The sequence below is a fragment of the Myotis yumanensis genome, unplaced genomic scaffold, assembly GCF_028538775.1.
Source record: "Myotis yumanensis isolate MYYU_CA2020_CCGP unplaced genomic scaffold, mMyoYum1.0.hap1 SCAF_14, whole genome shotgun sequence".
Classification (NCBI taxonomy): Eukaryota; Metazoa; Chordata; class Mammalia; order Chiroptera; family Vespertilionidae; genus Myotis; species Myotis yumanensis.
In genome coordinates this window covers 17,511,936-17,524,249 of record NW_027223765.1, presented here as the reverse complement: position 1 = coordinate 17,524,249, position 12,314 = coordinate 17,511,936, and the positions used below count along the sequence as shown (strand labels likewise).

Genomic DNA, 12,314 nt, shown 5'->3' with positions numbered 1-12,314 from the left:
CCCATTTAGACATGAGAAAAAAGAGGCTCAAATTGGTAATAAACCTCTTCAATGTCACTCAGCTATTAGCTGTCCCCCTCACTTTAAAGCATAATCTCCCTTAAGGCCCTTTAATTCGTTAGCACTGATAGTCTGCACAGGTGCAAGCAAGTCACGTGACTTCTCTGGGCCTCAGTTTCTCCACTTTTTGATGAGGGAATTTGATCGGTGTTTTATAAGTTGGCGTCCCCTGGGAAGTCGAGGCATCTATGTAAAAATGAGGTTGTGTGTAATATATAAATCATTACACATAACACTGCTGTTCCAAACTTCAAAGATAAAAATTTTCAGATGGACAGACTTGGAGGAGCAGTAAAAGCCTTGGGGAAAATGAGAATGTACCCCCAAATTTGCCTACCTTAGGTAAGAAAATGAAATATCCATTATTAAATCAGACTCATAGGCTTAGAGAGCCCGACCCCCACACATTGTTAGAGCGATGATATATAGGTCATTGTGGCCCTTCTTTCTCTTTCTGTTGCTGAAGGAAAGTGATGAAGTGGTGCCAAGAAAGTGGCAAATTGCCTTAAAAGTCACATAAAAGTGCAATTTAGCGCACACAGTTCTGCTGAAGAAAACCACCTTTGTTTCATTATTAGCTTCCCAGGGATTTCTTTCCTTGGTTGGCATTTAAGTGTGGAAACTTGTCCTTTTTTTCCTTAACATAATGAGACAGTTCTTATGTTTTAAGAACAATAGAAAAAAAGCATGAAGAGTGATCGATACATTACTGGAGATTTATTAACTACCAACTGGAGCCTTATTGCCCACCTCTGGGTATGATTTGGAAAGACAAGGAGGTATAAACCTCTGTTGTTTTAAGTAAAAATAGAAAGAAATCTAATCTCTGAGACCATACGATGAAAAATGTTCTATTAGGGATTTGCTTTGCCTTCCCTTCCCTCACCTCTCCACCCCCCCCCCCCCCCCCCCCCCCCCCGCCTCCCCATTCAGGTTCGTTCAGGCTTTGACCTACAGACAAAAGAGGAGCTACTTTGCTTAAAAGGTTTAGAACTAATAGGAAGGTAAACTCTAAAGTTATTTGTTGACATAATTTCTGGCACTATTTTCCCAGCTTCTGTTTCAATTCTCTTTCCACTTGTCTGTACAGGCTTGACCAAAATACATCAAAACTGAGCTGGGCTGATGTGGTCGCATATCATATTTCACGCGTTCTGTATTGATATGAGACAAAGCAGGGTAAGATAGGGGAGAAGCGAGAGGCAATGTTGAGTCCTGTTGTAGTAGCAGGAAATGGTTGGAGTTGAGACCAAACCTCAATGGAAAATGGGCTATGAATTAAATAAGGCAGTGGTGAGGCAGATCAGTAAAGCCTTTTTATTCTGCTGATGAAAAAAATATGTTGTTCTGTGTAAACTCGATCAAAGGGAGTTTATAGTTCAAATGATGCATTTTCTAATTTCCTGATTATTTTAATTCAACAAAAACTAAGCGCCTCCAATGTGGCAAGAATTATATCAGGGGATGGGGACAGAGTGGTGAGGAGGCAAATGTGATCTTAGAGCTCACATTCTAGGTGGAAATGGACATTAACTAACCAAGCACACATTGGATTATGTTGCTATCATTGTTTTAGGCATTATTGAAAGTTATGGAAACATTTGGGAATGAGAGCTGCAACCTAAAGGCTAAGAAACTGTTTTGTTTGCCTCCTTTAATTATAGTTAATTTGCATAGATGATTTTGGCTTCCTGAGTCTTGTCAAAGTTCCCCAGTCTGAAGAAGTGTCAAGTATGGACGTAGGGATATCTCTGGAAAAATGTAGGGATAGTGGGGAATTGTTGCAAAGTTTTTTTGCAGATAATCAGCTGCTGCCGCTGGGTGAGTTCATTATACATCATTTTTTGCTGGATGGAAGACAAAATAGTCTTGTAGATTGGAATAGAAAGTAGAGATGCAACTGCTCACAGGCGGGTTTTACTTGGCTCATAACAGAGAAATAGATGTTAACTGAAGAGTCAACTTAATGATGACATTCTCCCAATGTCCTGAGGGTACACCCTGGAGGCCACGCCAGGGGCATTTATGGTAATGTGAGGAGCATGCTCATTTTTATTATCCGGTCTGAGGTGTTGTGGAAGCTGTGAAAAAAATTCTGTCAACAGATACAAAATGAAATGGAAAAAAGTGGAGCTCTTTGGGGAGCAAATTATTCAGTTTGGATGTTTCTGTGGTGATGGAATTGAGACATGACATTCAGGTCTCTGCGTGGCCTTTTTTTTTTTTTTAAATATAGTCAGTGGAGACACCATTTTTTTCAACAGATTTGCATCAAATTGCGTTAAGGTGAAGCCAATGGAAATATTTTGTGGTTCTTAGGAAGATAGAGTCTATTACTCTCATGTCTTTTACATTGTGACTGGCCAAATGTGCTGCATCAGTCATTGACATGTTAGACTGCAACAAAACTTTGCAGAACACATTGATTTTACAAAGAATTTTTTTCTGGCCCTTGTCTCACGAGATAGTTACGATAGTCCCAGGTGGTAACTGGGCTATGGGTGTGAGGTCTGTCTAGTGTCCTGGAAGCTTGGGTTGGGTTGGGATGTGAGTTTTTCGAGGGCAGGAATGTTTGACTATTCAGTTCATGGTGCATCAGCAGCACCCAGAACAGTGCCCAGCATAGAGAAGAAACTCAAAAAATGTATGTTGAGTTTGTGAAAGAATTAAAATTTTACTATAAGATTTGCTTGCCCATTAGAAGTTAAAAAGCGAGTGGTGGTGGGCAATGGTGTTATCAGATGGTCTGTATTGTTATTCGGTGTTCAAAAATAAAACAAGTATCTGGAGACGCTTAAATCTGAGATTGAGCTCTGCATATTACTGATTGTCTCCAAGGTTTGAGAAATGTCACTTACTCTGTTCTAAGTTTCCCACCTATAGACATTTAATGATGAATTTATTTTTCTTCTGATACATTTTCTCCTCAAGTCCGTTTTCAAAATTAACATTTAGCATTTAAATATTTCAATTATTTGACATTATGATTAAGAGATTACATTTGAAAAGTTTGTAGCACTAAGTTTTTGGATTTGGCTCTCAAATATATATTCTGTCTGTTCTTTACCCTCTAGTCCAAATAACTGGCCTCACATCCTTAAAGAGGGGAGTAAAAGACAGAAAACATAGATAAGAGAGGGAGGTCATGACAAAATAAAAGGTCTTTACACTTGTCCTCCTACAAAATGTAGATCAGAATTTATGGTTTGACACAAGCCTCTCCAGCTAAGAAGGCTCTAACTTCCTGCCACTCTCCTCCACTCTAGTTTTCTCTTTTAGATTATGGAGTTCTTGAGGCACAGACTGCGCCTTACTCATCTATTTGCCCACCCCAACCCCCCATTAGTTTTGAAAAAAAAATGTATAAATAGTTAAAGGCGCAGTTGGAACTGTAGCAGAAAATGCAGGGCTTAATAAATAAAGGTGTTCAGGAGAGTAGAGGTAATAATAGAGCATCCATAGAACAGAGGAAGGCAAAGTACTGAAAAGCCCGGACTGTCTGAATTAACGATGCAGTGAAAGCTTGACATTTACAAAGCAGCTGCCTCTGAAAGCGGAGCATGTAAAGTCGGTGAATGAAGTTTCACTCACTAAAACCATCCCCAAGGTATAATAACATCAGGAGTGGAAGAGGCTATGGTAAAGGGAATAGCACATCATATTAAAAGGAAGCTGAAGGCCACTCTGTACCTGCCTTTGGATGCTAATATGAGAATTTTGCCAGACCTTCCTTTTTTAAAAAAGAAAAAAGATTGGATATGTGGTTGCTTATGTAAAATTTTATTTTATTTTTAAGCTTTGGCAGTGATATATTTTTAAAGCTTTGTATGGCCAAAGGAACCCTTCAGGCCCTACTCATTTGCCAATAGATCTACTAATTAAAGAGAGATACTATGATATTTAGTGGAGGCATTGGGAATGTAGATCAAGTACTGAAGTTGTGTTCAGACCAAGACTAAGTTCCATAGCCCTTTGCTTTGCAGAATGCCTTAGTGTCTTGTCTACTCTTGACTTGCCCTGTGGCCAGTTGATCAGAGCCCTCATTATTTGAAGGCACCACTTCATGCTCAGCCTAAACAAATGACATCAAATTAACATCCAGACATCTGATTTGATGAGACATCTTTATATGGAAATGTCCCTTTGAAGAACTCTGGTTTGTGTCACTTAAAGCAATTATACCAATACTAGAGGCCCAGTGCACAAATTTGTGCACAGGTGGGGTCCCCCGGCCTGGCAGGCTGGCCGGGGCAGGGGGGCGGGGCGCGGGGGGAAGACTGCGGGATGTTGGCCAGCTGCAGGAGGTTGGCTGTGGGAGCACACTGACCACCAGGGGGAAGACACTCAACTCAGGAGCTGCCTCCTGGTGGTCAGTGTGCATCATAGTGACCAATCATTCGGTTGCATAGGCTTTAATATCCTATATAATAAAAGCCTATTATGCAAATTGACCAAACAACAAAATTACCGGCAGAATGACCATTCACTATGATGCACACTGACCACCAGGGGGCAGATGCTCAGCGCAGGAGCTGCCTCCAGCCCACAGGCCCCAGGCCAGCCAAGACGGGTGTGAGTGGGGGGGCCCCGGTCACCCCACCAGTTGCCCCACAGATTGGCCCTGATTGCCAGCCAGGCCTAGGAACCCTACCTGTGCAGAAATTTCGTGCACTGGGCCTCTAGTAAATAGATAATCTGCTCTATGATTAGTTGTTAAATGCCCACACCCGCCTAGCATGTGAGCTCCAAGATTACATCTATCTTCTTCACTACCATGTCCCCACCTCTTGATACTTTTTGCTCAATTCTGATGTTGTTGTGTCACTTGTACAGCACCAGCTTCAGATGTCTGTCATCCAATACCTGTCTTCACAGATGAAAACATTGAAACATAAAGACAGTTTTATCAATTGATGTGCCTTCATAAGGTAACAACATGATGGTAGGGGAGTGGCCATCTGAGGCCACTGGGGTAAGAGGTTCTTGTGGTAAGCTTAAGCCTCCACATTTATTTCTTTAGCTCAGTTATTTTCATTTGTCTTTTTTTTATGGCCTTAACTTACCAAAACCATGTTTTAATAAATACCCCTTCTAAGTTTACTCAAATCCATTTATCTCTTTAATGTTGAATTCACAAGCTATACTTATATAACATAATTATTTAGCAGTCACATAAAATGTGTATCTGGTCATTCTTAACAGGCTCATTTATACATGGACCACATAAAACTTGCATGCTTAACACCAGCGACTCATTTATTAATGGTAATAAATACGGCCAGCAATAGTCCAAACATACTTCAGAGGCTTGTAACCTGAGAATGGTCACAGTTGATGTTAAAGGTAATATGTTTTTTTAATAACATTTTTTTAAAATGCTTTCAACAGGACTTGGAAGTGAATCAGAAATAAGGAGAGGGAGGGAGGGAGGAGGGAGGGAAGGAGAAAGGAAAGCAAGAAGGAAGAAAAGGAAGGAAGTAAAGGAAGGGAGGGAGGGAAGGAGGGAGGGAGGAAGGAAGGAAGGAAAGGAATCTTTCTCCAGAAAGAAAGCTATTCCTACAAATAAGTCCAGGGAGAGGGAACAAAAATTAGTTGATACAGATTTTTCCTTAAAAAAGCAAAAAATACAATCTATGACCTCAAGATGATTTCTATCTGAGTAGCACATTAGGCTCTGTAATGAAAGGCAGGCAGCCTTGCATGTTTTTATGGCCACTCAGCATGCTACCAAAGATACAAAGAGGTTCGCCCATGGGTCAGAAAGTGTAGGAAACCTCACGCCCATGGTAGGAAGTTAGACACATTCAATAAAAGGCAATCATTTCATGAATATTGGTGAGAATTAATAGCACTTTATTTTGTGGCTCACTGAGGAAACGTGTGGTTGATGCTGTTCAGAAGTACTTCTCAATGTTCTAATAGAAACCATGTGCCTGCGTAAGGAGTTGGAGCACAAGCCATCCCGGCTGGGCAGCTGGTGCTCTGCAGACCTCTCAGGCTCTCCCCTTTCTTTGTTTTAATTAAGATTTCAGTCCAACGAAATCATCCGAAGTTAATGAAAATGAATCAACAGAAGGTAAATGAGTTCAGGGAAGAATTTGAAACAACAACCCCCTTTCAATCAGTTCTGAATAAACTCTTCCCTTTTCTTTGATCCCAGTTCTTCTGTTTAGTGCCTCCCAACCCTCTCTGCCTCACCTTCAAGGATGAATGACAGTTATGATCTCACTTATATGTGAAACATAAAGAAGTCAAACTCATAGAACCAGAGAGTAGAACAGCTGTTGCCAGAGGCTAGGAGGCAGGGCAATGGGAGATGTTCAAATGGTTCAGTGAGCAAGTTCTGGGGATCTAACATATAGCATGGTGATTATACTGAATAATACTGTATTGTAAAAAAAAGTTAAAAAACTGTATTATATACTATGACATTTGCTAAGAAAGTAGATAATAAATGTTCTCACCATTTAAAAAAAGGTAACTGTGAGGTAATGGAGTAAGTTAATTGTATTAATCATTTCATGATATATATGTATAGTCAATCTTCACTTTCTGCACCTTTAAAAAATCACATTATATCCTGTAACTATAGGCAATTTTTGGTTAATCAGACTTCAATAGAGCTTGGGGGGGGGGGGGATGTACCAAGGACAAAAGATAGTTAAAATTTTAGATGTTTGTGTGATCCTCTCATTAATATCTTTTTCCCCAATTGGGAAAAACAGGAGAAATTTGGCTTGTGTCAACTTGTCTAAGGGTCAAGCAGGAACCACACCTAGGTCTCCCCACTGTTGTATCCTCAGTGCTCAGTGTTCCACCAAACTCATATGGATATTTTATTAATATATTTTAGAATGATGGAAAGAAGACAGGTTATTTTTATAGATTCTAAGGCTCCAAATAATCCCTAAGTTCTCCCTTCTCAGGCCATAAATTAGTAAGCAGAGCCTAGAATTTCTACGTCAGTGTTCATGTGCTAGCTCCCTTAGTGTGTGGTCAGTACATGCCTGGCTTATCCTGGAAATATATTGTGGAAGTGAATAAATTGTGTCTCTCTTATTCCCTGTAAGTAGTGTCTGGAAAAGAGTAGGTAATCAACTTTTTGCCAAATGAATGAATAGTAATTAAAGTAAGTGTCTTTCTAATGTTACTAAAATATTCTACAGCTATATTAAACTTCATTCTAGTCACATGGGATCTGGAGGAAGCAATAGTCAACCAACTATGTAAGGCAGTCCTGGAAACTTTGAACCATTCTTTCACCCACACAGCAGTCCTGTTTCCCTTTATAATATCTCCATCATTCTCAGTGAATTCCCTTTTTGCATCTGACAGTTTATAACTTCAAGGAGGGTCATCAACCTGGTCATTAAAACTCTTCTAGCATTTTTGTTCTACTTGGAGGAATGGACTATAACCAATGACTTCTGAAAGACAAAGTTCAAAAATCTATAACGTATAGTTTGGTGGTACCAACAGGTTTGAGACGAGAGGAAGAAAGATGTCAGGTCTGTTTCTAGGACATCCCTGGTCTAAAAGTTGAGACAAGCACAGGTAGCGTGCCTCCTTGCAAAAGCAACTTGCCCAGCTATTAGATGGAGAAGAGAGAGTCTTACACTTCCAAGGCGGGAAGACAGAATGAGGTGCTGTGTATGTATAAATATGTCAGTAAGCTTTCTGGCTTTCCTCTCCTTTTCTTCTCTCCCCTGATTCACAGAGTTGAGAAAGATTGTGGGTCCAAGATGGAGTAGGAGAATATTGATCAGGAGGCTCTACCAAGAGAGAAAGTGCAGTAACTGTTGGTACCTGAGAGGTTCAGGTTAATGGATAACCTGTTGGCTTCCTTCCACACTTTCAGAGCCAAAGCTGCCTCTCTCCAGAGCAGTGTACTGTCGCTGTGTGTTCATTGTTTGTGGTCTCTGCTTGTGTCCCACGGTCAAAATGACTTCAGTCTTGCTGCATCTACTACATTATATGATTTGGCTTATGTACCAGAAGAATCAGATTTGACTGAACTATGTTTCAGATTAAATTTTATATAACGCCAATAAAAGTTTTTTTTTAATGTGAGCTGTGATTCTCTGGAATATAAAATTCATTGTCACGGACTTGAATCAATAATTACTTCAGTAAATTATAAGTGTATTACTGGTTCAGCTGCCCTAGTGAAGCTTCAGAAGTTCTTTAGGTTCAATACTTTTATTGGTTCTAAAATAAAATTTAATGTAGGCTTTTTCTAAAAATGTCTTAATGAATATGAACTATATAGCATACTTCGAAATTCAGCTGAATTTATGAACATGACTTAGTATTTTGTTACACATTGCAAAATGACTTGATCAGATTTAACATCGATTAGACCTAGCTGTTCAATAGCTTGGCTAAATATGCATTTCTTTTCATTAGGAATCCATCATGCCCAGGGCATAGGCCAACATGTTGGCTTGGTAAATTATGTAGTCTGCCCAACCCTTTAGAATCTAGGCCAGTGATGGCGAACCTTTTGAGGTCGGCGTGTCAGCATTTTGAAAAACCCTAACTTAACTTTGGTGCTGTGTCACTTATAGAAATTTTTTGAGATTTGCAACCATAGTAAAACAAAGACTTATATTTTTGATATTTATTTTATATATTTAAATGCCATTTAACAAAGAAAAATCAACCAAAACAATGAGTTCGTGTGTCACCTCTGACACGCGTGTCATAGGTTCGCCATCACTGGTCTAGGCTCACCATTGCTGGGACCACTTGGGAAGTCAGAGAAAGAAGAAGGTCTGGAAAGGCATGGAGAGAAGACTGTTGTGTCTGTTGATTTCTGAGAATCCCCTAGAAAATATCCTGGGGTAGACTGATGTATCCACAAGCTTGTGTGATTTGCTTGTACATCCATTTTAAAAAGGAACAAAAGACTCAAAATAGGCCCTGGCCGGTGTGGCTCAGTTGGTTGGATGTCAGCCCATGCACCAAAAAGGTTGCTGGTTAGATTCTCTTTCAGGGCACATGGCTGAGTTGCGGGCTCAATTCCCACTAGGGGGCATGCAGGAGGCCGCCGATTGGTGATGTTTCTCTCTCTCTCATCGCTGTTTCTATCCCTCTCTCTTCCTCTTTCTCTAAAGAGTAATAAAAAAATCTTTTTTAAAAAAAGACTCAAAATGGGCAGTGTCCTAATCTATTCCCTGAGTGAATAGACCAGTGATGGCGAACCTTTTGAGCTCGGCGTGTCAGCATTTTGAAAAACCCTAACTTAACTCTGGTGCCATGTCACATATAGAAATTTTTTGATATTTGCAACCATAGTAAAACAAAGACTGCTGGAAGCCGGTCCATCCTTGCTGCTTGACACAGTCGCTGCAGGAAAGAAACATCTGCACAGCATATGTTTCAAGGGACCTGGCATATATAGCATATTGTTCTTAATATGTTTGCTCTCCTTAGTGCCATGTGTTTTAACCAAGGTCACCTCTCCGAGAAAGGTTGTTTCCCCAGGTGGGCATTTTTCCCTGAGGTTAGGGAGGGGATACAACCCTTTAACTAAGTGCCAGGCGGGTAGTTAATCACTTTAACTACAAACAATCACACTTAAGCTACATAATCTTTACTCCCTGGAATGGAGATAAGAAACGCCCTAATCTTTGCAATAGAAATTGACAGGATTAAAATCGACTGGTATAAATACAGATGTAACAAGACAATAAACATCAGATCCTGATCAGATCCTAACCAGAACTTGACTGGAGATCCTGGCTAGAGGTCCTGACTAGGCTGCTGATCAACTGAAGGCTGTCTCCGTGTCATTCCTTCTTCGCCGACTCCGTCCACACCTTTGGGGACCCCTGGACCTGCTGGGGTTGGACCCCAGCAAAAGACTTATATTTTTGATATTTATTTTATATATTTAAATGCCATTTAACAAAGAAAAATCAACCAAAAAAATGAGTTCGCATGTCAGCTCTGACACGCGTGTCATAGGTTCACCATCACTGGAATAGACACTGAGCAGCTACAGGTCAATCATAGGCCAATTTAGAACATATTGGAGACTTTGGTATTCTGGAAGACAACATTGTCCAAAACAGGGTACACTAGACTTCCATTGGAATCTGGAAAATATTATAATTTCTATTAGAATTTAGGTTTTATCAAAATATAATATGTTTTGCTAATAGTCAATATATGGATCAACCATAGCAGATGCATATATTTTATAAGTAAATACACATACACTGGGAATTCTTGCTACTTTTTTTTAACAGATGAGATGTGCACTCAACCACTGCTGTTCTGCTTCAAGAACACGCATGTCTTAAGACTCAGCAGGGAGAATCTGCCTCATTAACTTATCTTATGCCCAGAGTCTTACAATTTTTTCCAAATTTAATCGTGATGTATAATTGTACCACCCATGTCACCAAGAACTCCAGTGTATCATGTAGTGAAAGATAACGTTATTCTAAGTCCTCCTCTATTTTCAAAGACTTCTGGGGGGAATTTCAGCCTTGAGCTTTACAGATTACTTACTGAAAAGAGCCCGGGAGTTATTGCTATCCATTGGGTAATTAGGTAGTTCCAAGGAAAATAATAAAACTATTTTGTGCCTGGGAGATTAGAATGGCACACAGTGACTCATATTAGTCAGCTGAGTAATTATGTAATTACAAAAGAAGGGGAAGAAAACCCTTCAGATTGTTTTTCCTAAGAGGCCCTTTTGGAAGTGTTCCAGCCCATCAGGTACTTATGTAATTAGGTCAGGGGCGCAATCCATAGAGGAAAGGCTGGGGAGGGGAGATTTGTTTTTTAAAATGTTTATGTAAAAGAACCTGGTGGAAGAAGAAAAAGGAGCTCTTAAAAGATTCATCCAGTCTCCACACATACTACGTAAGATGCTGTAGCAAATGTTAAGGGACATGGTGTTCCATAGTAACTTGAGTCTGTGTGTAAATGGGTAAAATACAAAGAAGAGCTGTGTATATTCTGGAGTAATCACCGCTATTTATTAAGTCTATGCTAGTTCTCTCTTTCAATAGCTCAATATAGGGGCTCTTGCTGTGTTTGTACTATTTCTGCAGCTAAGTAAACTGAGAGGCTCAAAGGATTTGAACCAAGTCCTTTAAGGTTCAACACCTGCTCTCCCCACTGCACGATGATACCTACCAGCATTTCTGGACTGAATTATGCTGGTTGTTCTGCTTGTATAAATCAGTAGGATCATTATCCATTTCATCTCTTCACTTTGTATACATATTGTCTACACAATGGAAAACACAAGATTGAAAAATAGTTAACTTGCTGATTTGGGGCATTTAAATGATCACTCTGGACTTCCTATATGTTGATCTGAAGAGTTTTACCTTGCAGAATACTTAGTACAAACTAGCTCCACCTCCCCTCACCCAACATATAATACCCTACTTGAATGCATTCAACTTTCTCAGGTTAACATGTTAGTAAAAGCAGAATGTTGATATTTTGAGGGAATGTATTGTTCTGATATTAAATGTTTTATTTCATTGTACAAGTTTTGCTTAAACATATTCACTCAAGTTCTTAAAAAGTGCTTATAATTGTGTCTGTGTTTCTGAGACATTCTGTATGTGTTGATAAATCTTTGTGGCAGAAAACTGGCAGATTAAAAGGCCAAAGTCTGTTCATCTTAGATTTCTTTACTCTTTATCTGATGAATGTGTTTCATCCAGCCATGCTTTTTTCATTTCAGGGGATAAAAAAGATACAACTTCAGAGAAATGAATTAAGGTCTTTTAAATATATTTTTATTGATTTTAGAGAGGAAGAAAGAGGGAAAGAGAGATAGAAATATCAATGATGAGAGAATCATTGATTGGCTTCCTCCTACATGTCCCTACTGGGCAATGAGCCTGCAACCGGGGCATGTGCCCTGACTGGGAATCGAACCCTGATCTCCTGGATCATACGTCAACGCTCAACCACTGAGCCATGCTGGCTGGGCTAAGGCCATTTCTTTTCTTCTTAGCTTAGATATAATTGTTTCTGGAATGGGAATACAACCAGGCATAGTATTCAGCTGACTTGGAGTAGTCTTGGTGGGTGGAGTCACTTTAAATAAGCAGCAGGACTTCTTATGAGTGTCTGTGGAAGAACTGAGACACCAGAAACTGGGAAAAAGGAAATAGGTTTGGAAGAGCAGGCAAAGGCTCATCAAGAAACATGCCTCTCTGGTAATTCCAGACAAATGTGTCTTCTACCACAGACTCAAGCCTTCATGTGATTTAACTTAA

The 12,314-nt window shown here is 39.8% G+C and overlaps 1 protein-coding gene across 2 annotated transcripts in view; it reads left to right on the top strand.

Annotated features, from left to right (window-relative positions):
* Window positions 1–12,314, top strand: part of RARB (retinoic acid receptor beta) — an 851,244-nt gene that overhangs the window by 369,214 nt on the left and 469,716 nt on the right. The window lies entirely within an intron of this gene.